At 33.9% G+C, this 27,973-nt stretch overlaps 1 long non-coding RNA gene across 9 annotated transcripts; it reads right to left on the bottom strand.

Moving 5' to 3' along the window:
• Positions 1 to 485: 485 nt before the first annotated feature.
• Positions 486 to 20,957, bottom strand: LOC126720558 (uncharacterized). Of its 9 annotated transcripts, none has more exons than XR_007653504.1 (10): positions 20,762 to 20,957; positions 20,266 to 20,301; positions 19,472 to 19,940; positions 19,311 to 19,372; positions 17,990 to 18,064; positions 17,203 to 17,733; positions 16,978 to 17,086; positions 16,722 to 16,828; positions 15,753 to 15,865; positions 486 to 979 (listed from the first exon to the last, which is right to left on the bottom strand). It is a non-coding gene; the product is annotated as an uncharacterized LOC126720558 (long non-coding RNA). The 9 variants fall into 9 exon arrangements; XR_007653501.1 differs by lacking the exon at positions 486 to 979 and adding an exon at positions 15,211 to 15,592 and having other exon boundaries at positions 16,571 to 16,828; XR_007653503.1 differs by lacking the exon at positions 486 to 979 and adding an exon at positions 15,211 to 15,589 and having other exon boundaries at positions 16,571 to 16,828.
• Positions 20,958 to 27,973: the final 7,016 nt, after the last annotated feature.

Below are 27,973 nucleotides of genomic sequence, written 5' to 3'. Positions count from 1 at the left end.
AGCAAGCCCTATAATCATTAATGTGAAAGTAAATACATTGAGTGCTATATCTTTCTCAAAAGAAGCAACAACAAGAGGCCAGTCCCTAAAAATCAGACTGAAATGTCATACACAGTTACTGGAAAACTAAATAAATATTACCAAGTTGAGGGCTACCACAACAAAATAACAGCGACCACTGGTTAATATCTCTATACAACAAAATTATATAACAGATCTTCTAAACAGTATGATTAAATCAACACTTGCTATTAGAGAAATAATTGCAACTAGCCAAATCAGCTTTATAATTATGTCCAGAGAATTTTAGAACTTTCAAAAGCCAATTAATATTTTATACAAGGTATAAAGACTTGTTTTTTTATTTTTTATAAGTCAAATAGTACAATCTCTTCTAATATATTACACAAGGTATAATGGTAGTATATAGAAATACATAATTGTCTACCATATGTTAAAATAAGGCCCCGATTCCCCGAAGCTGTTGAGGGCTACCATAAGCTTTGGTTGGGCCAAATTTAAAGGTTTTTTTGAAGCAGGCTCAATCCATCACTTATATTCAGTTCTCGGCCCATTTATCTTCAGGTTTCTTTCCCGCCAATTTCACACTTTGTGACTGTGCCGCCCCATCTTCGGTAGTTATTCGTGATGGGGATCGCCATTCCGATAGACTCCTTTCGGAAAATCCCCATTGCCTATTTGAAGCCACAAAAGGACTCATAAGCTTCTGTACAAATCATGGAAACTTCAGAGTCCATACCCACTTCTACACCTCGTCCAAAGGCAAGCCATGGATTTGGATCCAGACCTCAGTAGAGTCGAAATCAATTTCATGCACTGTTAGTTGCATTCTTTGATGATCAACAAATGACCTTGAACAGACCAAGGTTCTCAAAGACAGAAACCTTCCTCAAAGACACAAAGGATTTTGGCATTATGGTGTTTGCTTCCAAAAGCTTCTTATAGGAATTGCAGATGCCTGTTGAGAAATTCAAGATCCGATCAGTCATCAAGGGAGCGGAGGCACTATACTATCTTCGAAGACCAAAGTAGAATATACAGAACAAATAAAGCAGTGGCACATAATGAAATGAAGGTAAGAAAATATATTTGTAATTACCAGACTTGCAAAATGAGTGGAAGTGCTCGCCATTTCCATGTTTTCAATGGTTTAGAATATCTACAATAACTGGTTAGCCTCCCATAGATAACAAAACCAATGTAAAATTTGCCTGAAAATTTACAAATAAAAATTCAGTGACAACCAACACCTTGGTTTTTTTGTTCTATATTAATGGAAATGAAGGTACCTTAGCATACACTAATCTTAAGACAACTTCGAAAATGAAAGAATTCATCACAAATTTCTAGTACTTTCTCTAACTTGCGTCTGTTTTGAAAGATAAAAAAGATCAGAGAAAGGAGCACTGATATATTTATTTACATGAACACAAATGAAAATTCGATTAGGTGTTTGCTCTCTCAGACCTGAATATTTTCTTTCCTCAATTTTTAAGCTCAGCAAACCATAAAACGGACAGTAGAGAGAAACATGGAAAAACAAAATGGAGAAGAAAAGGAAAAAGAAAGAATGAACAATCAGCTAATAAGGTATACTTCAAAGCAATATACCGGATCTATCATCAGCAATGAATTTTTACTAAAATTAAAGGTTGTTCCCACTGAAACACAATCAGGTGAACCATCTTGTCATACTAAAATTAACTTAAATCCAGATCAAACAAACAGAAATATGAGTTTATAGTTTCCCATTTCTATCTAAATTTCATGTCTATCCTATAATTAGTGTTTGTTTTGAAACACATTGAATGCTAGCAAGATATAAATTCAGGTTCTAGAGTGCCGTTTTCAATATTATACCTTCTGTTGGAAGATGTATTCTTACAAAAGGCTGTTTCGTTTCATTCAATATTTGCAACAAAGTCCCTCCTAAATAGCATAAGTCAGTCAACGTGTCTTCCTTATTAGCTTTTGTATTTCAGTTGACCTTCACACGTAACAAAGATAAGAAACCAAGACAAAAGTTTTTACTACCTGATGCCAGAATTTAGCTAATGTGACCATCTTTGAAAGAATCCAATAAGTCAATCCAATGCTGGATCACTGGCCCAATTTGCATCCAACCTTCAATCATAAAGCATCTGAAAATTTGAAATGAAATTGAGTTAAAGTACAGATATTTCTTTTTATTTCTTTTTTAAATGAAAAGATAAACTACAAATCAAAGCCAAAATTTCTGTGCTCTCACTATCAAGAAAAATTCCAAAAGAGACAAAATGATGGTCTTACTAGCTAGTATACTTTAGTATTCACCATAGTGGTATATCTTAAAGCTATGATTTCGAGCACAATGTGCAATACTGTCCAGATTGTTCTTTATGCCAGGATTCATTGATGGCTGAAAGTAAAGTGTCAACAACAATTTTCAACCCGTTAGTCAAAATGGTGATAAGTCAACAGCATCCTGAACTATATCTCTTAAACTGTCAAGCTTGAAAATTGTCATCAGTACATACGAAGTTTAACATAAAGGTTGCATAAGAAGAAGACCAGGCTATGTGCATCAAACAGGAAACTAAAGAGTTAGCAAGCTGAGAGCTTGGAAAATCGCGAACATACTACATTAAGCAAAGTCTTTCTTAACAGCTTGTATCTCCCAGCTTGGTATTTGCTTTTCGTAACAAAGACTGCAAACCTGCTACTGTTAAGTACAAGTGTAGCCACTTCGCCTTTCTTAATACAAAGGACATGCCTTCGCAAATTTTCTGATAAAGGACTATGGACTTCAACTAAGCCATCCCACCATAACAGCCTATTGCAATTTGGTTCCTCATTCAATCATTGCATAGAAAGCCAGAACCTCACCAGCAACATTCTCTTTTAGTATTTACTTCCATTGAAATTAGCACTTGCCATGCTCGACAGCAATTTGACTTGTATTAAGTTTAAATCAATATCATCACAGTGCTCAAAAGTGATAGATTGTAGAATTACTTTTGTCAACCTTACAATGTGAAACTCTTCAGAAACACAAACCCATGCTTTCAAATCTAAATAACTGTTGACATCATCATCATTGTACATTAGTTGGGCAAGAGTTGTCTTACCCAAACCTCCCATACCAACTATGGGAATCACAGAGAGTTTAGCATCACTAATTCACTACTCATCAATAACTTGATGATAGTCATTTTGTCCTCATCCCTGCCAGAAGTATGGTCTTTGTTCACCAGAGTAGTGGGCACCCTTGATCTTTCGGTTCCAATCCTTCCCCCAGTGCTTCCTCTCAAACCCAAATCATTCTTTTCTGTCACAATTCTTTTTAGTCTTGAGTCAACATCTGCAATCTTGGACTGCATCAACCTAGCAAAACTTTGATTCGAACCAACCCAATTATCGAAGATCTTCCGTAACTTACTTTTGTGGGGTTCTGGGTTCAACTCACGTCGCAAATCTTCAGTCAGACTGTAGGCATATTGGTGACAAAGTTGATTTTAAAAGTGGTCGTTTCAATGATGTAGACAATCTTTTTCATCCCCGCTATTATAGTATTCCAGACACAAATCTTGCCATCAATGACTGTAAAGTTAGTTGCTGGAATAACTGTAGCTGTGTGGCTTTTTATTATCCATATGAAAATGCAACAGGGTGCAAATTTTGGACAAATATGACAAATTTCATTCCTGAAGATTCAACAGGATCAGAACGTCTCTATATCATAACGCCAGAAACTTCAAATTTAGCGAATCCCAATAATACAACGCCAGTGCTTTCAAATTCAACGAATCCCAATAATATAACGCCAAAGGCTTCTCAGAGTGGTATGTTTACTAGTTTTTTGTCCTACATGAACGATACAAATTCTCCAAACTGTATCAAACAAGTTAATTGTAAGCGGTTCCTACTCAAACTTAACTATTCTATTTGAACACTGCCGATATGCAATAATATACAATTTTTTTTAGAGAGAATTTTTAAAATGATTACTAACCAAAGCTGTTTATGACCCGTAGGAAAAAGCAAGTGGATATGGATTGGTACTGTAATTGTCATTGCTCTTGTAACTTTTTCATGTATAATGTGCTACTGCTGTCTTTTAAGAAAGAGAAAAGTTGTGCTTCAAGGTAAATAATTCACATATAAATTGAATTTGTTAGATATTTCATTTCACTTTTTTCATTATTATTTGTTATCTTTAAATGGAAGTTTTGATTTTAAGTATAAAAAAGTGAAATTGAGAGAATCTTGTTCTGATATTAGAATGATCTTTTCTTATTTATGGGACTATATATAAATAAACCAAACTATTTCTCAACAGGCTTATGTTCATTTATTTACTAATATGAGATAATCTCAAGGTTAAAACTCAAACATAATAATGTATTTATGAATAAGTTTGTTAGCATAAGACTTGATATATATATATACACACACACACACACACTAGAAACAAACACACACACACACAAAAGGGATAGAGAAAAGAGGTTTTAACACAAAAGCAAACCACAAACTCCGCTCAAAAGTCATGGTATAAGTTTGAAAAATGAGTTTATAAAATATCAAATTATTATTTATAATTTATTGATGACATAAATTGTTTATTTTTAGTGATTATATATGATTTTTAAAAATATAAGTTTGGTGAATTTAATATTTATAAGTTCATAAATATAAATAATTCTATCTAATTAACTCAAATTATGTAATTTAACTATTTTTTAATTATGGATAAAATATTATTTTCATCACTAAAGTTTGTATGAAGATCCTAAACATTTAAAAAAATTGTTTTTCATTCATATACCATTGAGAGCATTATACTGCTTTTTTTTTTAAAAAAAGGTTTAAAAAATTTTCAAGATTTTTAGGGATGAAAAAATTATATTTTTAAAGTATAAGGATAAAAAGTATTACATTTTCAATAGATCTAAGGACAAATATATATATATATTTAAAGTTTAGAGGTGAAAATCGAGATTCATGCAAATTATAATGATAGAAATAACCTTTTAACCTTTAATTATTAATTATCATTGATTTGTGATGAGATAAGAATCTTTAAAGATGTGAACAAGCTCAAATTTGTTCAACAAAAAAAAAAAGAGGTTGAACATAAAATTAATTTGTTGATGAATTCAAAAATTAATTTGCATTCAAAATAAAATTAGATGAACAATTCTAATTTAAATTAATTAGGCTTGACTCATTTACAACTCAAGAGAGATATAGAGAGAAGAATCAATACAAAATCGCCACTTACAAAATTGGTAGTTGGGTAATCAACCTTGTGTGATGTATCCAATTTCTATGATTTCTAAGTCCAAAAAAATTGTGAGATATGCATGGATCAATGTACAGAAACTTTGGCAATGGAAATATTTGTTTAAATTTTCTGTTGAGGAAATTTAGATAGAATTTTTTTTTTTTTGGAGTATTAAACCATGTATTTAAATTTAAAATAGCTATTTAACATATAATTATCTATTTAGTATGATAATTTCTTAGGAAAAGATATTTGGTATCAAATAATACCATGTTAGCATTATCAAAATCCAATAAATGTAAGACATGTCAGCAAAAAAAAATAACCCACTAACAATTGAAATACATGTGTTAATAAATAGTTATTTTTGCACACATGTCTCTTGTTTATTGGATTTTGATACGGATGACGTAGTATCATTTGATACAAAATACTTTTTCATTTCATAGAACCTATTTATTAAAGACAATATATACTCACCAAAAAAAAAAAAAAAATCTACTAAAAATGATATAAATGTTATCATCTTCCAACAATTAACAACTAAGTTTTGATAAAACATTGTCACAACATTCAAATTTTCGCAATAAATGATGATATATGTTACAATTGAAACTCTTCAGCAAATTAAATACCTACAACCATTTACAATGAATATTTTGTTATTCATACTTCCTTTTTATCATTTTAATTTATGAGCCTAACTACGATGCTTAGTTTACTTAATTTTTAATAAAGAAAATAAAAAATAAAAACCAAAATAATAAAAGACATACGTCATTGAAGTTTCAATTAAATAAAATTATAAATTTAGAAGATTTAAACCACTACTAAATTAGTGTTCGCTAGGTAACAAATAGAATACCATACATTACCATCTTTACTTTCTAAGTATGACTAACACGTAAAACTCAAAATACACAATGAAAATTTTTGAGATATTAAAATTTAATAAAGAATTTTAGATATTGCAAAATGAAATATTCTATGAATCATAGGATTTTGTTAGTGTTTAACTAAGAGAGTAACAATAGGAACTATAAAATTGTGTACAAAATATAAAGAAGGAAATTATTCAATTTTAAAGTTGAGAGATGAAACTATCCCAAACATAAAGGAGAAAAGTATTTTTTTCCATGATATTTTTTTGTTAGTAAAACTATGTGTTTTTAAATTTAAACAATGTGTTCAAAAAAAAAAAAAGTTAGCCCAAGAAAATTGTCCACAAAACTATGAATTTCAGCTCAACCAATTGGCTGAAAAAGAAAAGTCAAGAACACAATAAATGTCACAATATTTTCTCAATACCTTTATTTTAGCTATGGAGGGCCCTGATATGATATTTTATAATTTTATTTTAGAATAATGCTACATCCACAACATTGTCACAACAAATCTTAGGTGGTAAATTGTTATTGATTTTTAATAGGGACAACCACTTTAAAATATGCATTTAATAAAAAACAACAAACAAAAAACCAACAAAAGAAAATTGTGAATGAGACAGCGAATTTTTACTTACCAAATATGACTAAACAAAAAAAGAAGTTTAACAACACCACAAAATGTCACAGTATTTTCATAATACCTTTATTTTCAACCATGGCAAGTTTCGGCCTGATATATTATTATTTATTTTATAGAAATGTAATCTCTATAATATTTTCATAACAAATTCTAGTTGACAAGAAATTATTGATTTTAAAATGAACCCACAACTAATATCACTTTTTTATCCATCAATAGTAACTTACCTATGATTTGTTATGAAATTAATGCAAAAATGATGTGGACTTAGCATTTTTTTTTTATTTGATCTATAAGAAACTAAGATCTCAACAATTGAGAAAATATTGTGATAACAACAAGTGTTACAACATTTTCATAAAACATTTATTTTCAGTTGTGGTTGGTCACAGTCTCATATTTTATTTTTTTAATTATTTCAACTTATAAGAAATTGACATCTTAATAATTATGAAAATATTGTGAAATTTGTTGTGTCAGTATAACAATATATATGCAAGCTCATATAATTTTTTTTTTTTTTTAAAAAGAGCACAAACTGATGACTAAAAAAAAAAAGAAAAAAAAGCACACCAATGAAGTGATGAACAGTACATATTGATTTGCCATAACTTTTACACATTCACCTAACAGGTGTTACAACATTTTCACACTATTTATTTTCACGGTCTAATATTTTATTATTTTATTTCGACCTATAAGAAATTGATATCTCAATAATTGTGAAAATATTGTGAAATTTATTGAATCATTATAACAATATATATAACAGCTCATATAAATATTTAAAAGAAGAAAAAAGTACAAAGCGATGACCAAAAAAAAATTCACCATAGCTACTGTAGCTACCGTGCCAATTGAACAAACCAAAGAATCACTATTTGTGCATTGGCGCTTTTTATAAATTGAAATGGAAATTTTATTTATTGTAATCAAAATAAATTTAAATTTATTTTGATTACAATAAATTGTCATTGATTTTCTCAACAAATTGGCTAAAAAGGAAAAAGTCAAGAACACAATAAATGTCATGATATTTTTTCAATACCTTTATTTTAGCTATGGTGGGCCTTGATATGATATTTTATAATTTTATTTTAGAATAATGCTACATCTACAACATTTTCATAATAAATCCTAAGCGGTAAATTGTTATTGATTTTTAATTGGAACAACCACTTTAAACTATGCATTAAATAAAAAACAACAAACAAAAAACCAAAAAAAAAAAAAAAAAAATTCACATGAAACAGTGAATTTTTGCTTACCAAATTTGACTAAACCAATAAATAAGTTTAAGAACACAATAAAATGTTACAATATTTTCACAATACCTTTATTTTCAGTCGTGGTAAGTTTCGATCTGATATATTATTATTTATTTTATAGATATCCTATCTCCATAATATTTTCATAACAAATTCTAATTGGCAAATAGTTATTGATTTTAAAATGTACCCACAACTAATATCACTTTTTTATCCATTAATAGTAACTTACTTATGATTTGTTGTGAAATTAATGTAAAAATGTTGTGGACTTAGTATTTTTTTTATTTGATCTATATGAAACCGAGATTTCAAAAATTATGAAAATGTTGTGATAACAACAAGTGTTACAACATTTTCGAAAAACATTTGTGGGCCAGAAAATTCATGGCCCAGGCCCGCTCTATAACAAGGCCCAGGGCCTGATCTGAGGAGACCTATTGTCAAGGATGAATTTAATGCGCGGATAAGATAAGTGAAAAGACTGCCAATACTGTAGTAGAGAGCTCTGTGCCTGACAGGCCCCTATTCTTGACCATGCTATTCAACATTTACGTCTACTCCTAACCACTTGAGGTATGGGTGGATAGGACAAGTCCTTTTCCCCGAAGGTAAAGCTTACACGTGGACCCAAAGGAGAGGAAGAAATACGAGTATAAAAGGAAACGAAAGCCAAGAGAGAAGAGGGGGAAGAACCTGATGCTCCTCGGACCAAGTCCGAGGAGTTCACCCCCTCAGGTTATGACGCTGTAGGGCCTAGGTGTTCAAACTGAACCCTTTTTCTACATAAGCCCCCCTAAAATCAGGCCCGGACCATCGCTCCGTGACCAAAGGCAAGCTTTTTAAGCCCACTCTCTACAAATCATATTGTGAAGGATCTTTTATGTACGAGCCCAACGTCATTCTTGGGCCGTTAAATAATCGTGTCCTTACAATTGGCGCCGTCTGTGGGAAAAGGCTTGCGCGTTGACGCAGGTGGCGTTTGAGTCAACTTTCTAGCAAGCAGAGATTCGCGGATTTTCCTCCATCTCCGGCGACATGCAGTTGTTGCTCCGACATAAACTTCTGCCAGGGGCTACGTCCTGCAGTGCCAACGCTGCGGGCAGCTCTAGGGGCTTCCGGCCTCAAGCCAACTCTCCCCGCCATGGTCAAGGGGCTGACCTTCGAAAAAGCAAATAAGTACAAAAAAGTACTCAAAAGAAAAAGCACAAGTTTTGGACAGAACCAAGGCCTTGCATCGTCCTCGGACTCAAGCCTATGGGGAAACCAAGAACTCAAAAGAAAAAGCACAAGTTTTAGACAGAACCAAGGCCTTGCATGGTCCTCGGACTTAAGCCTATGGGGAAACCAAGAACTCAAAAGAAAAAGCACAAGTTTTAGACAGAACCAAGGCATTGCATGGTCCTCGGACTCAAGCCTATGGGGAAACCAAGAACTCAAAAGAAAAACCACAAGTTTTGGAGAGAACCAAGGCCTTGCATGGTCCTCGGACTCAAGCCTATGGGGAAACCAAGAACTCAAAAGAAAAACCACAAGTTTTGGACAGAACCAAGGCCTTGCATGGTCCTCGAACTCAAGCCTATGGGGAAACCAAGAACTCAAAAGAAAAAGCACAAGTTTTGGACAGAACCAAGGCCTTGCATGGTCCTCGGACTCAAGCCTACGGGGAAACCAAGTACTCAAAAGAAAAAGCACAAGTTTTGGACAGAACCAAGGCCTTGCATCGTCCTCGGACTCAAGCCTATGGGAAAACCAAGAACTCAAAAGAAAAAGCACAAGTTTTGGACAGAACCAAGGCCTTGCATGGTCCTCGGACTCAAGCCTATGGGGAAACCAAGAACTCAAAAGAAAAAGCACAAGTTTTGGACAGAACCAAGGCCTTGCATGGTCCTCGGATTCAAGCCTATGGGGAAACCAAGAACTCAAAAGAAAAAGCACAAGTTTTGGACAGAACCAAGGCCTTGCATGGTCCTCGGACTCAAGCCTATGGGGAAACCAAGAACTCAAAAGAAAAACCACAAGTTTTGGACAGAACCAAGGCCTTGCATGGTCCTCGGACTCAAGCCTACGGGAAAACCAAGTACTCAAAAGAAAAAACACAAGTTTTAGACAGAATCAAGGCCTTGCATGGTCCTCGGACTCAAGCCTATGGGGAAACCAACTACTTAAAAGAAAAACTACATTACATGGACCTTAGAATCTATCCGAGAAGAACTCTCCATTAACAATTGGGTTAATTCCTAAACTGCATGGACTCTCAAGTCTGCTCTCGGATCCTCAGTACCAAAGCGATTGGTGTAATATAGAGCAATATGTTACCAAAAACACAATCGGAGTCCCTTACTGCTTGGTCACCCCCTCGGATGAATTACTTAGAGTTTATCGTTCTCGGATGGTCTCCTCGCACTTATTACAGAATATTCGGCTGTTATCTCGGTTAGTTTCCTAAGTTTAATTTATTGTTAATTGTCGTTATTATGCCTGGTAATGTCGGTAAATTCAAATTAGTTGGATTATGTTTCAAGGTCTCCTGCTCTAAGTATCATTGAAGAAAAACACACATGGAGCACACCCATTCACAAAGTAGTGTTGCAAAAAAGAAAAATATTCCAAGCAAGTAAATAAATTTCCCTTTTATTAAAACAAAGAAATAGTACAGTGTACAATGAAAAGCTGGAATCAGCTTATACTAAAGCTAACTACATAATCGAAAAGAAAGATACAAGAGAATAAGATAAAGCCGAGGAGAGGTTGGCTGCTGCTTCAAGACTTTGTGCTTCAAGACTTTGTTCTTCCTTAACACTTTTACATGCCCATAACTCAGGCAGCAAAAGAACCCAACGCGGGGCCTGCACCATTGAAGAAAAGGTGCAGAGAGCGCCCAGCTTCAGGCTAGCGCAGCTGAAAAAAAGGTGCAGGGAACCCAACTTGAGGCCCACACCGTTGAAGAGAAGGTGCCGGGAACCGGAAGTTGAGGAGCCTACACCAAAATTTGCCTGCGACAAGGCAGACAGCGCTGATGGCGGAAAATCTTTCTTCTAACACACCAAAAATCTAGCGTGACCAGAACCTGCTTCGGATTTTGACTAAAAGAGGGGAGGGTACCGTCCCCCCCATGTCTAAGCGGGAGGACACCTTAAATCTGTGCCTCCCCTGCCCAGACCACATCACTTTACGTCTTGGAAGGGTCCGGTGCCTCTGTGGCGGGTGAAGTTCCTCCATCTCCACCCAAGCCTCAAACATATGGCGCAAAGGGAGGATGACACCGGAGGAGGGTACTGGGTATGGACAAAGGGTTATAATTCTGAAGAGAGCAGAAGGGTTTATATGCCAGGAGAGCAACCACTTGTCTTACTTATATAAAGTGTAAAGGGGTGTCATTTAATTTAATTTGAGCAGATTCCCAAGACGCGCTGTAGACAAGGCAGCTCTGGCTCAATTTCCCACATCATCCACAACCGTAGGATCTCAAGATCCTCGGGAAGGCGCGCTTCGATTGTTGAAACTTCAGAGTACTCGCGAACGAAGGGATGACTCTTGACTTGGCACGTCTCCCATGTGAATGTAAAAACACAAGTATGAGTGGAGTGCAGAACTTGAACGAGCCGTGATGTGGGCCCAAAGTCACCAAAACCCTCTTCCCCAACTAAAAGTCGGGCAGCAGGATTTTGAGGGGCTATTATGGGCCAGAAAATTCATGGCCCAGGCCCACTCTATAACAAGGCCCAAGGCCTGATCTGAGGAGACCTATTGTCAAGGATGAATTTAATGCGCGGATAAGATAAGTGAAAAGACTGCCAATACTGTAGTAGAGAGCTCTGTGCCTGACAGGCCCCTATTCTTGACTATGCTATTCAACCTTTACGTCTACTCCCAACCACTTGAGGTATGGGCGGATAGGACAAGTCCTCTTCCCCGAAGGTAAAGCTTACACGTGGACCCAAAGGAGATGAAGAAATACGAGTATAAAAGGAAACGAAAGCCAAGAGAGAAGAGGGGGAAGAACCTGATGCTCCTCGGACCAAGTCCGAGGAGTCCACCCTTTCAGGTTACGACGCTGTAGGGCCTAGGTGTTCAAACCGAACCCTTTTTCTACATGAGCCCCTCTAAAATCAGGCCCGGACCATCGCTCCGTGACCAAAGGCAAGCTTTTTAAGCCCACTCTCTACAAATCATATTGTGAGGGATCTTTTATGTACGAGCCCAACGTCATTCTTGGGCCGTTAAATAATCGTGTCCTTACAACATTTATTTTCAATTGTGATTGGTCATAGTCTCAGATTTTATTATTTTATTTTAACTTATAAGAAATTAACACTTCAATAATTGTAAAAATATTGTGAAATTTGTTGTGTTAGTATAACAATATATATGTAAGCTCATAAAATTATTTTTTTACAAAAAGAGCACAAATTGATGACTGGAAAAAAAAAAAAAAAAAAAGTGATGAACAATACATATTGAACAAAAAAGTACCATAATTTTTACACATTCACCTAACAAGTGTTACAACATTTTCACACAACATTTATTTTCAGTTGTGGTGGGTCTCAATCTAATATTTTATTATTTTATTTCGACTTATAAGAAATTGACATCTCAATAATTGTGAAAATATTGTAAAATTTATTATGTCAGTATAAAAATATATATAACAGCTCATATAAATATTTAAATGAAGAAAAAAACACAAACCAATGACCGAAAAAGAAAAAAGAAAAAAAAGAGCACCATAGCTACTATAGCTACTGTTCTAATTGAACAAACCAAAGAATCACTATTCGTGCATTGATACTTTTTATATATAGAAATGAAAATTTTATTTATTGTAATCAAAATAAATATGGTAGCATTTCATATAGGGAATCCATATTACCCTTTGGCATCCAGGTTCTTAGGAATCTTGGTGCCCACAAATATGAGATTCTTATATTTAGTTTATTCCTATGAATTTTATGTGAATTTTCTTATTCTTTCAAAAATATCCTTCTAAGATTTATAAACACAATATCAACTGTGTTTTTCGACAATATTTTGACAGACCATGTTCTGCCATATTGCTTGTTAAGTGCTCAAACTTGGAACTTTAGGCAATTTGACCAAGTCCAATGCATGCTTTGGAACCTTTCAGTAGACAATTGAAAATGGTCATCGTCTAGTAGAACTGTTGGCAACATTGTTGTAGGCAAATTCAGCATGTGCAAGTGCTTTTTCCCATTGCTTTGGCTTATCCTAGCAAATATTACGAATTAAATTCCTCAGATTTTTGTTCATAACCTCTGTCTATCCATCAGTTTGAGGATGAATTGTACTACTCTAATACCACCTAACGCAAAACAATAAGCTATATATTGTTGTAGCATAGTGAAGCCTTATCAAGGAAAAGTATACCTGGATTTGAGAAATACTTAGAAAAATATTTTGTTTTAGTCTATTAAAACTAGTCTAGAAAAAAACAAACAATACATATAGCCTTTTAGCGTTTCAGAAAAAATTATAAATATTAACAAATAAAATATCTAAATTTGTGTCTCAAAATAGTAACAAACAAAAAAATTTATATGAAGACAAAATATTAGGGAGACATTACCCTTTATTACAAAATATAAAGTGGCAACTTACTATTCCCCAAAATAGGGTGAATATGTTGGTTTAGGCGTTTAGCTGTTGAAATGGTAGATTAGAAGTTTTGGAAATTAGAAAAAAGAAAAAAAAAATTGACATGAAGAAGAGAGCTTCTCTTCAGTTTTTGGGCTACGTACGGGTTAAGGACTTCGGAAATTAATATGGTATTCCAAATAGATAGATTTGTGTTGCTTCCTAGTCCAAGCACAGCAGTAAAAATTATTCATAGCAGAGTTCTAATTAGAGTTTTTGGCTGTTGAATTACCGTGATAAAGAGTTCTCATTGAAAAACTTTTAGACTTTTCGAAACATATTGCAAATCGCAGTTATAAAGTGTTTGAATGTTGTTACACACTTACACTTGTAACTTGTTTAGTAACTAAATTGATATATAGTTTTTAGATGTTAGGAATAACAAAAGATGGCATAATAACAATAATTTGTCTTTTAAAACTATTTAGCATAAAAAATTGTACTAAGTATTATTATTATTCTACTTCTCAAAAAAAAAAAGTATTATTATTATTCTTTAATTTATAAATTTAAGTGCTAATCATTTACTGTTATTGCAATTTTGTAGTATTTTCATTAATCCATTGTCTTCCTAAAAGTTAATTTATAAATTTTATGTGTGACATTTTTAAATTATAGAGCTATTTTTTATTTTTTGTCCAATTTAGTTTTAAAATAATTTTCTTCTGATTTTTCTAAGAGTTTAAGTTGTTAAAAAATAATTAAATTAATCATTTAACTATAATTTTAACATCTTTGTATCAAGCGCAGCATTGAAAAGTTTGATGTTGCCAGGTTAAAACAGGGGAACAATATTAGCCGTCTAATAGATCAAATTGTACTTATATGAGATGTATCATGTTAAAATTCTACTGCTTTATTGATTGGAAAGAAATTATTTATAAGAAAAATATGCAAAACAGACCACCACGCCAAGAATCCGAATAAATGCTTTATTATTATTGCTCAACACATTTTGGAAGGCAAACCATTATTAATTCCACCTTATGGAATCAGCTTAATACTATGTCAATTCTCACCCAAAAAAAAAAAAAAAAAAAAAAAAAAAAGGAGAAACAAGAGGAGGCAAGCTTAATATTATGTTAGCCAGATATTTCGAACACCATTTGGGCCCAACTCCCTCTGGCCCGGTTCACCAGATGGGTTTACTTCTACAAAGCTTGTGCAGCTCTTCAGACCCGTGTTGGTGGAAAAAAACACTGTTTACACTTGGTTGGAATTAAAGGTTCACCCGGTGTTCTTTTTGTTGGTGGGTTTGTTGAGGTATGAGTTTTATTGTGGTTAGGGGTGCTGGCATGACTGATTGAAAGAGCCAATATTTGGAGTTGGACCATGATTTTGATCCTAGAGGAAGCAAAAAATTAAAACAAATAAAAAGATTGACTTCTAGCCCATGTTATGCCCTGCACACAAAAATTAGCATTAAAAGTAGTAAGAATACCTCAATTTCAACTCTAACAGACCAAGGCCTAGCCTCAAAAACCTTCATTTTATCTACTTCGTATTGAAAAGAGAGAACAAATTCATTGAAATCCACTACTGTAATATCAAAGTCATAATACATCTCTCAAGCAGCAACATTATAATACATCTCTCAAGTAGTAAGAATTTTCACCATTGAACAGTCTGAGTCAGGATTTCAAAAACTGCAAGTTCCATCATTACCACGATCCAAAGCTGTATAGTAAGCCTAATACGCCTTCTCATTAATACATGCTTAAAGGGATAGATATTACAATTTGCAACCAGGTCAAGCTTGATAGGTAGTTTATGATCCTCAGAACTGACGGGCAGGAAATTCATAGAAGACACAAAAGGATTTTGGCATCATGGTGTTTGCTACCGAAATCTTCTAATAGGAATTGCGGATGACAGTTGAAAAATTCAAGATCCAATCAGTTATCAAGGGAGTAGAGGCACTATACTATTTACAAAGACCAAAGTAGAATATACAGAACAAATAACGCAGTGGCACATTATGAAATGACGATAAGAAAAATATTTTTAATTACCAGACTTGCAAAATGAGTGGGAGTGCTTCGCCATTTCCATGTTTTCAATGGTTTAGAATATCTACAATAACTGGTTAGCCTCCTTTAGATCGCATATCCAATGTAAAACTTGCCTGAAAATTTGCAAATAAAAATTCAGTGACAACTAAGACCTCGGTTTTTTGTTCCATACTGCTATGCGACATTTATGGAAATGAAAGTACCATAGCATACACTAATCCAAAGACAACTTTGAAAATGAAAAAAAAAAAAAAAAATTAGAATTATCACAAATTTCTAGTACTTATCTCTAACTTGCTGCTGTTTCGAAAGATAAAAGAGAAAAGAAAGGAAAAAGAAAGATTAGGTGTTTGCCCTCTCAGACCTAAATAATTTCTTTCCTCAATCTTTAAGCTCACTAGAGATTCAAATTGGGCAAACCATAAAATGAACATTAGAGAGAAACAAAGAAAAATAAAATGTAGAAGAAAAGGAAAAAGAAAGATTGAACAATCAGCAAATAAGGTATACATCAAAGCAATATACCAGATATATCATTGCCAATGATTTTTTACTTCTTAAAGATCATATAATAAGAGGAAAGGTTGTTCCCACAAAAACACAATCAGGTGAACCATCTTGTCATACTAAAATTAACTTAAAATCCAAATCAAACAAACAGAAATATGAATTTATACTTTCCCATTTCTATCTAAATTTCATGTCTATCCTATAATTAGAGTTTATTTAGAAAAACATTGAATGTCAGTAAGATATAAATTCAGGTTCTTTAGTGTTGTTTTCAATATTATAACTTCTGTTGGAAGATGTATTCTTACAAAAGGTTGCCTCATTTCATTCAATATCTGCAACAAAGTCCCTCCCAAATAGCGTAATTTAGTCAATGTGTCTTCCTTGCTGATTAAATTTTGTATTTCTGTTGACCTTCACAGTTAACAACGATAAGAAATGAAGACAAGGTTTTACTACCTGATGCTAGAATTTGGCTAATGTGGCCATCTTTGCAAGAATCCAATAAATCAATCTAATGCTGGATTACTGGCCCACTTTGCATCCAACCATAAATCATAAAGCAGCTGAAAATTTGAAATGAAATTGAGTTAGATGAACTAAAAATCTTTCTTCTTGTTTTTTAATGAGAACATAAACTACAAATCAAAGCTAAATTTTCCGTGCTCTCACTATCAAGAAAAATTCCAAAACAGAGAGAAAATGATGGTCTTACTAGCTAGTATACTTTAGCATTCGCCGTAGTGGTATATCTTAAAGCTATGATTTTGAGTACAATGTGCAATGTTGTCCAGATTATTCTTTAATCCAGGATTATTTGGTGGCTGAAAGTATAGTTCCAACAAAAATTTTCACCGTTAGTCAAAATGGTGGTAAGTCAACAGCATCCTAAACTATATTTTTAAAACAGTTGAGCTTGAAACTTGTCCTCAGTACATACAATGTTTAACATAAAAGCTGCCTAAGAAGAAGACCAGGCTCTGTGCATCAAACAGGAAACTGAAGAATTAGCAAGCTGAGAGCTTAGAAAATTGCGAACACAGTACATTAAGCAATGTCTTTCTTAATAGCTTGTATCTCCCAGCTTGGTATTTGCTTTCCATAACAAAGGCTGCAAACCTAAGAGCTACTGTTAAGTACAAGTGCAGCTACTTTACCTTTCATAATACAAAGGACAAGGCTTCACAAATTGTCTGATAATGGACTATGGATTTCAACTAAGCCATCCAATCATAACAGCCTATTGCAATTTGGTTCCTCATTCAATCATTGCATAGAAAGCTTGAACCTCACCAGCAACATTCTCTTTTAGTATTTACTTACATTGAAATCAGCACTTGCCATTCTTGACAATCAACAAATTGTGTCCTATTGCAAACTCGATTGACAGCCTTCCCTTCAACCACGCCCTCACTGCTGCATTTCCGAATTTCCCATAGAGTTACTAGCAAAAAAAAAGCCCTAAGAGTGGCTTCAATAACAACAATAATAGAAGAAAAAAATCAGCATCCCACACAAATAGAGAGCCAATTAATAATGGAATTTGGTTCAATAAATTCAGATCTAACTGTGAGATCTTATCCAAACTAAATGGTTCTTGGATTCTAATGAAAGAGTAAAAATATGCAAATTTGATGGAATGGTCAAGATTATTAATAAGGTTGGTTGTACAGATTTTACTAAAACTACTATATCACATTTTATACCATAACTGCTTAATAAAATACCTGTTAATCTGCAGTGTATTGGTGACAATGCTTTGATCATCTCTACAAGGCCAGATCTCTGGTTGAAATGACATTCTACTTGGGCACAAAAAAATTGAACACGTAAATAAATAAATAAATATATATATATATATATATTCAATAGGTGAACATGTACAAATATAAGCACTTCTTTACAACTATTTTTCACAAGGAATAATACAAAAGAAATTCCTAACCACATAACCGTTGCTAAGGAGTAAGGAGCCACAAAAGTGAAGAGACAGAAGAAAATTTTCATTCAATAGAGAGAAATTACAACCAACTTAGCAGTATAAATACACCAGCACTAAAATATAGACTAAGATTCTTAATAGATTTGGGATCAGTTTAACTATTAGGCTAATATGAATCTAACGCTGGCCAAGTTGCCATGAATGAATGGACTAATGCCTCTACTTTTTGCATTCCTGACTAACCAGATGAAGCACATAGTTGCAGTCCAAGCCAATTTACTTGAAACTCTTACCCTTCAAAGAGTTTACGGTCTAATTGATATCATCATTCCAACTTTTCATTTCTTCTATTACCAAAGGAACATGTAAAGAAAATATGATCTCTATTACCAGTTTTACAATAACTCCATCTTCTTAATAACTAGTTACTATGATTTCAATGAACAAACTAAGGATGAAAGAAAAAGAAAAATGAAATGGAAGCATAAATAACCAAAAAACAAGCAAGACTAACAACACGAGGTGGGGTTATATAGTATAAAGTATTATGTATGAGATCATTATAATCTGGTGGTGAGACCAAAATTTATCTTACTAAAGCACATTCAAAATAGTTCACAAAGAAAAATACAAAAGCAATTCCTCTTATGGTTAAAGAAAATTAAACCAAAAAAAGAAAAAAAAATAAATATATATATATATATGTGTGTGTGTGTGTGTCTATGTATATATTCATATATATATATATATATATAGAGAGAGAGAGAGAGAGAGAGAGAAAAGGAAATTGCTTGAATGTTTGATTGCCTCTTCAAACTTAGACCTAATTTCTGAAACCTACTGTCATGAATATAAATCCCACACCATATATATGCCCCCACAAAACCCACTTTAATGAACAATATAAATACAAAATCTGAAGCAGCACTCACCAAAAATCACAACTCAAATTTCTTTATGACTCCACACATTCGTAGGAAGCTAAAGTAAATCAATATGTATAATTGTTGAGATGAAAAACCAAAGTGGCAGAATTAGAATAATAAAAAGGAGAAAAAAAGATAAAAATAAAAATTGAACACGTACAACCTAAAAGTATAACATACCTCCAAATTTTGTAATTTGAGAAGAATTTTTAGGAGTTGAGAAGATTGCTTCTGCTGCAACACTACAAGCATTAGCTAGGGTTAGGGTTCAGATATTTAAAAGTCATATTGAATAAATACACACACAGAGGATGAGAGGTACCAATTTCTAAATGTTGTACCTGGAAGGAGTAAATATGTTTATTTCTTAATAGCTTATATCTCCCAGCTTAGTGTTTGCTTTCCACAACAAAAGCTGCAATCCTCAGAGCTACTGGTGAGTACAGGTGCAGCCACCTTGCCTTTCATAAGTACGAAGGATAAGTCTTCCCGAATTGTAGAGGGACTATGGATTTCTCCTAAGCCATCAAACCATAAAATCCAATTGCAATTCGATCGGTTCCCCATTCAATCTTTACATAGAAAGCTTGCACCTCACCAGCAACTCTCTCTTCTGGTACTAACTTCCACTGAAATCAGCACTTGACATTCTCAACCATCAAGAAATCATGTCCACTTGCAAGCAGGGGGTTTACAACTTTTTAAAGAATGCTTATTGACAAATCATGACCATGTGCTTGTAGTAGTTAAGAACTTGAGAAGCATTGACAGCCTTCCCTTCAAGCATGGCCTCACTTCTGCATTTTTAAACTGCTCAAAGTGTAATTAACCCAAAAAAGAAAAAAAAAAAATCCTAAGAGTGGATTAATAATGGTATTATTTTTTTGAGAAAGGGATTAATAATGGAATTTGATTAAATAAATTAAGATCTAATTGTGTGAACTTATCCAAAATAAAAGGTTCTTGCATTCTAATAAAAGGGTAAAGATATGCAAAGTTATGGAATGGTCAATATCTTTCTCTGCAGCGCATAGGTGATAATGCTTTGATCATCGGTGCAAGGAATGATGTCTAGTTGAAATAACATTCCAATCAGGCATAGTATTAAAAAGCCATCCCTCCATTCCATACATACCCACAGATAAACATGTTCCACAGCACAATATATAACCTGCAATCATCAAATTCCATGTTACTATTTCTCTTTCAGGAATTTCATCGGACAGTTACGTGCCTTAGGCATAAAAATTCATATAAAACTGTAAGAGATACTGATGAGCTAAAACTTCTAACTGCAAAAGTACATTTTTTAGAATACACACACATAAGCACGTCTTTACAACTATTTTCCCTGAAATAATTTTTCCCAATGAATAATACAATGAAATTCCTCACCACAGATGTGAAACCACACAAAAGGACCAAAATTGATATCACTAAGGTACATTCTAAATGGTCCCCAATGAAAATTACAAAAGCAATTCCTCTTTAAGGTTAAAGAATCTTGATACCAAAAAAATGAATGGAAAAACAAATTGCGTCAAATTTTGATTGCTTCTTAAATCTAGACCAAATTTCAGACACCCATTACCAAGAATATGAAAAATTATACACACAGAGAAGTGAGGTACCAATATCTAAATGATGCGCCTTCAAGGAGTAAATATGTATATTATAGCTATTTCTGAAAACTGGAGACGTGATTTTAGAAGGTGACTCTAAAATTTGCTTCGACTCAATTGCTGGCAAATACCAGTCCGTAGATTGGTCTATCTCAGCTATTATTGACAATATTCATAGCTTAGTCGCATTGTTTGCTGCTGGAGATTGTAGGAAACTAGCATTTAAAAACTAACTATTCAGTTAGTTGGCCCCGTTTGCAAACAATTTGTAATTGTAACAACTCGAGTCTTAGAGGGTCGATTTAGGGCCTCTAAATCGAGCCTCTAAGGCTCGGTTTACCTGGGTTTCTATGCGAAAAAGCCCACGTGTACTCCACGCAGAAATCGAGTGTCTGACAATCGATTTCCACGTGTACTCCACGTAGAAATCGATTGTCAGACACTCGATTTCTACGTGGAGAACACGTAGAAATCGAGTCTCTGAGACTCGATTTACTTAAAGTGAAATCGAGTCTCAGAGACTCGATTTTCACTCAGTCAGACCGCGTCTTGGTCGTGTCTATGTTTTGTCTTGGGCGTGCAGGCGTGCAAAGAATACCTGACATGGAGTCTGTTTTTGAACTGACCAGCTACTGTGTTGATTTTTGGTCTCTTGCGTGCCATCAAGTCAGCTAGTGTGTTGTATTTCTGTTTTTGAAAAACTGACCAGCTACTGTGTTGATTTTTGGTCTCTTGCGTGCCATCAAGTCAGCTAGTGTGTTGTATTTCTGTTTTTGAACTGACCAGCTACTGTGTTGATTTTTGGTCTCTTGCGTGCCATCAAGTCAGCTAGTGTGTTGTATTTTTGGTCTCTTGCGTGCCATCAATTCCATGCAGAGAATATCTGACATGGAGTCTATTTTTGAACTGACCAGCTACTGTGTTGTATTATTTTTGGTCTCTTGCGTGCCATCAAGTCAGCTAGTGTGTTGTATTTTTGGTCTCTTGCGTGCCATCAATTCCATGAGAATATCTGACATGAAGTCTGTTTTTGAACCTTACGCTGACCAGCTACTGTGTTGTATTTTTGGTCTCTTTTGGGTGTGCCATCAAGTCCATCAAGTCTGTGTTTTTGTGCAAAGCTGACCAGCTACTGTGTTGTATTTTTGGTCTCCTTTGGGCGTGCCATCAAGTCTTTGTTTTTGAGTGGGTCATGTCATTTTGAATGTGCAAAGCACACAACCTCTCACACAACTCTCAGAAAATAATTTCACTGCCTCACACAACTCACACCTTCAGCAACTTCTCACAAAACCTCTCTCAACAACTCTCACAAAACATCATACAACTCTCATAAACTCTCATAAACTCTCATACATCAGCAGCAAAACATTGCTCCTCTCACTCTCATACAATATCAGCAGTATATTTGCTCATCCTCATGTCAAGTAAGGGTCTCCTCCTCACTATCTAGTTGGTTGTTTAGTGTATATAGCTGCTTTAAAAAGTGTTGCTTGCATTGAATTTGTCATGCCATTTCTTGATAAAATATTTGTTTGTATTAAATATTTATATTTGTTTCGTAAGAAGATATTTGTTTGTATTAAATATTTATATTTGTTTCCTGATAAGATATTTGTTTGTATTAAATATGTATATTTGTTTCATAATATTAGTTTTTTTTTTTTGAGTAACCGGCCTGGAAGCCCAAGCAGGGCTCCTTATGTATATTAGTTGGTTGTTTAAATATGTATATATATTTATATTTATACAACTATATGTTTAAATATTTATATATATATATATATATATATTTCATATTTATTTATATTTATATTTATATATTTATAGAAATATATTTATATATTTATATATTTATAGAAATATATTTATATATTTATACAACTAAATGCAAATATAAATATAAATATATATATTTATATAAATATAAATATATATATATATATTTATATAAATATATAGATTTATCTTTATATATTTATATATTTATATATTTATATATTTATAGAAATATATTTTTATATTTATACAACTATATATTTATATATTTATAGAAATATATTTATATATTTATACAACTATATATTTATATATTTATACAACTAAATGCAAATATAAATATATATATATATATATATTTATATAAATATATAGATTTATATTTATATATTTATATATTTATATATTTATATATTTATAGAAATATATTTTTATATTTATACAACTATATATTTATATATTTATAGAAATATATTTTTATATTTATACAACTATATATTTATATATTTATACAACTAAATGCAAATATAAATATTTATATAAATATATAAATATAGTTATATAAATATATAGATTTATATTTATATATTTATATATTTATATATTTATATATTTATATATTTATATATTTATATTTATATAAATATAAATATATGTACATATTTATATAAATATAAATAAATGTATATATTTATACAACTATATATTTATATTAATATTTATATATCTATACAACTATATATTTATATTTATATATTTATACAACTATATATTTATATATTTATATAAATATATAAATAATAGACACATAAGGAAAGAAAAAAGAAACAGGTTCAAAGAATTGTGCAACCTCCAACTTTTATGAAATTCCAACCATGAGAAAGACATTATTGAATACAGTAAAAGCTATGAAAATAATTGGATCACCGATCCAGTTGCACCTAATTAAGCAGCTAGCATTTTTCCATTTTCTGGATGACATAAAGCTGATGACATATTAGCAGATTCGAAACAAATTTACTGTCATGACGGATTTTTTATTGTATGATTTTTATGATTCAGAGTCAAAATTTGAGTTTGTATATCACATCTAGTATATTTCACTGTATATTAATGCCTTGATTTTCAAATTAGATGAAATGTCTAATTTGATTGATCATGATCATATTCACATTAGTGTTTTTTTTTTTTTTTCTTTTGTCTGATGAACCCTGCTCTATGTTATTTCATTAATAGTAGTGTAATAGGGTATGCCATTAATTTCCGTAGCACTGGAATGATGATATTTTTATTTATATTTTTGTTAGAGCTGAGTTTAAAATTTGTAATGGGGGTGAGTTTTGTTTTTAGTTTTTTTATTTGTTTGAGTACGAAATTATAATGATTGAGTGTGTTTGTATGTGATGTGGGGTGAGTATATGCAATTGTTACACTTTTAGATCCCTTGTAATTTTTGTACTTTGAGTAGATAGAAAAGGTTTTGTAATTCGAACATAAATGAAAGAGATAAAATATGTCACTAACATAAATTTCCTTGGCTTGGCTCTCTAATAGGTTCACAATCTTTGAAGAATATTGATATAAATGTATACTTCGGTGGACCCCTTCACAATCCTGAAGGGATTGACGGATTCCCATTTAGAGGGGAGGGTATCGAATGCTACTACATGATGTTACGTCGTAAGTTGAAGACGTTGAATGATTTGAAGAGGAAAATAATGGACGAATTGAAATTGAATCCTGCTTGGTATGACATCAAGATTATTTATCGTTGCCCACAAGAAGTCCTTCATGAACGGATAAATTATGGGTATATGGCGATCAAAGAAGATAAACATGTAAAGATGATGTTTAATAGGATCCAGAAAATGCCCCAAGTAAATGCTGCTGAGTTGTATGTAAGTTTGGAGGCGCCTGCAGATAACACTACTGAGGTGGTGCAAGAAACAACTACGGCTTTACAATTTACAGCCCTAGATGATGGATGCACTACAATGGGAGGGTATACGATGGGAGGGTATACTACATAAGAAACAACGATGGGAGGTTATACGCTCCCATCTCAAGATCATGTTGCTAATACTAGTGAAACCCTCTATCGTGAAGAGACACATTTAGAGGAGGAAGACGAAGACGAAGATCATGTTGCGAATGATGGTGAAAATGTTGAGGTTGTGGATGAGTACGAAGAGAGGATTGAGCAAGGCGACTTTGAGAACGATGTGGATGAACATGAAGTCGTTCCCAATTTTGAAGAGGAAAATATGGAGGACCATGATGAAGGTGATGCAAATGATGATATTGGTGTCCAGTATAATAGAAATACGACCACTGGCTACAGACCTCCTGCTGAGTCATTCTACTCAAATACTTGGGAAGATATGGTTGATCCTTCACGTCTTCAGATACCATTTGTCTCTACTTGGGAAGATGGGATGCATTTTTCTAAAGGGTTGACTTTTGCAAATAAAGATGCGGTGAAGCATGCATTGATAATATACGCAGCAAAGGATAATAGAAATTTTATAATCCGGAGGTCGACCAAATCGAAATTGTGCGCCGCATGTGTTGATGACAACTGCATGTGGTATGTTGGGGCATACATGAAGACTAAATTCAATGGTATGTGGATGGTTACGTCTTATGTGGGTCCACACACTTGTATACCCTTTGGCCTAAAAAGAGATGGTAGAATGATGGATTCGCATTTTGTTGCATCAGAAATTGTGGGAAAATTGCAAAAAAATCACACTACACGTATTGATGACCTATGGGAGATCATACGTACTAAGTATAATCATGAGCTTTCTTACTATAAAGTATGGGACGCAAAACAAAAGGCAATTGCTAAGATATTTGGGGATTGGGAGGAGTCTTACCAAAAGTTGCGAAAGTTGTTGTTGGCATACTTGGATGAGGACTCAGGTACCCAGTACAGCTATCACACCATACCTAGGCCACAGGAAGGTACTGCGTTACTACGCTATGTATATTGGGCATTCGCTCCATGCATTGCTGCATTCCAATATTGCAGGCCAGTGATTAGTATTGACGGGACTCATCTGTATGGTAAATACAAAGGGGTATTGATGATTGCAATGGCAACCGATGCTAACCAAAAGGTTTTGCCTCTCGCCTTCGCTGTTGTGGACAAGGAGTCAGGGGCTAGTTGGGGGTGGTTTTTAGAGTGTCTCAGGATTTCCATAGAGCATGTCATACCTAACGATGGCATTTGTATTATTTCTGACCGACATAAAGGTATTAAATGTGCCATTCGAGAGTGGCCTAGACGTGAGGACGGAAGAGAACAGGTATATCATCGATATTGCCTTCGACATGTTGCTAGCAACTTCAACAGACACTTTGATAACCCGATTCTAAAGGCATTGGCCTTGAAAGCTGGATATGCGAGTAATGAAGCTAAATTTAAGTCCATAATGGAAACCATTAAGGAGGCTGAGATTAATTTACTGAGGGGTGTAGACCCTACTGATACGCGGATTGAACGTTATATGCCGTACACATATCTAGTGAGTGAGGATGTGGAGAAATGGACCCAGTCACATGATGGTGGAAGACGTTACGGGGCAATGACAACCAATATCTCCGAGTGCTTTAATGGGGTACTTAAAGGTGCCCGCGGTTTGCCCATTGCTGCAATGGTTCATTTCACTTGGTGCAAACTTGTTGCATATTTCCACGATCGACATAAACAAATTACTTCTGATCTCTCTCGAGGTAAGCTGTGGAGTGATTATGCAATGGAGATCTATAGCAGAAATGAGTAGAAAATTGCAGGACACACTGTGAGGAATTTTAATCATGCAGAGGGTGTATATCAGGTGGTTACCCCATACAATGACCATAGAGGTGGAGGGGGAAACCACAGTCATGAAGTGCGCATATTTGCTAGAACATGTGGTTGCAGAAAGTGGCAAAACTTGAAGATCCCTTGTTCACATGCAATTAAAGTTCTTCAAGATCTGCATCTCAATGCGACCAACTATATTGACCCATGTTACAGTTTGAACAACGCCATTCTCACATATTCACATAATTTTGTGGTACCAAAGTCAGAGTCTGAGTGGAGGGACGTTTCCGGACCACGATGGGTGCCTGACCCACTGCTGTTGCGGGGCACAGGTCGTCCTGTGAAGTCAAGAATAAGGAATGAAATGGATGGGGTACGGCGAGAACAGGGAAGCCGGAGGGAAGATCCGGACTTGAGGGAGACTCAACCGAGGCAACGATGCGGAGTGTGTCATCAAGAGGGGCATAACCGTAGAAGTTGTCCCAATTCCCGTGGGGCATCGACAAGTGGTACTGCTATAAACTAGGCAAGTGCCCTCACTGTTTTTATATAATATATTCAGAATTTCATTTTGTTATAGTTCTTTGCATTTGGAAACTAATGACCGTATTTTAATTTTTGGCAGGCAAGCGGAAACTCGATTTTGCTAAGTGACATTGTACGTGGGACTTGTGGTTATCTTCTGTATGGACAAGTGCTAGGTGACTATGTAGAGTCTGTTGTATCAGTATGAAGAAGTGCTTGGTGACTATGTAAAGTATGTTGTATCAGTATGGTTTAGTATGGACAAGTGGTAGGCAAATATGGGGACTATGTTGTATTTATTAGTTGTTATTTTGGTAATTGTTGAATGTTGTTGTAATTGAACTATTTGCTGTCTATTGTACTTGTTACTATAGTTGCGTTGTGCAGCTTTTGCCTCTAATGCCAGCAATTATATTACGGCTGGCATTAGTAGCTACTACTTTAAAGCACATTCAACCACAGGGCCCTCCTTTGAAGCATTTTGTTGCTAGTATTGAATGTATTTTGTCCGTTAATAGGGAACCTATAATGGGTATGAATAGTAACTGTTTGAATCCAGTTGTTTGCATATGATGTACGAGCCATTTACCAGTATCATATGCTTTGTATCTACTTGTTTATCGCTGCTCATGTTATGTGTTCTAGATCTAGTTTACTGCTGCAGGGGAAGGGAAACCAATTATGGTTTACTGCTGCACGAGTGGGTGCCAAAAACAAAAAAAACAAAAAAAAACCCCAGTAGAAATCAACTCTGTGATAGTCGATTTCCCATGAAAATCGACTCTCTGAGAGTCGATTTCCTATGGAAATCGACTATAAGATAGTCGACTTCCACTGGGGGATTTTTTTTTTTTTTTTTTTTAATCCAGTTCGGAACTAATTTCAACAGGCAAGTGAATAGGATTGAAGTGGACTAAAATAGACTGAATGAACCTAATAGACCGAATTGGACTGCAGTGAACCGAATGAACCTAAATGGACGGAATGGACCTAGGTGGACCGAATTGGACCAAAATAGACCAAAAGGACCAAATAGACTGAATTGGACCGAATTAACCAAAGTGGACCTAAGTGAACCAAATTAGACCGAAATGGACCCAAGTTGA

This window comes from Quercus robur, chromosome 4 (genome assembly GCF_932294415.1).
Source record: "Quercus robur chromosome 4, dhQueRobu3.1, whole genome shotgun sequence".
NCBI lineage: Eukaryota > Viridiplantae > Streptophyta > Magnoliopsida > Fagales > Fagaceae > Quercus > Quercus robur.
The sequence above is the reverse complement of the archived record's forward strand: the minus strand, read 5'-3'. Positions and strand labels throughout refer to the sequence as shown.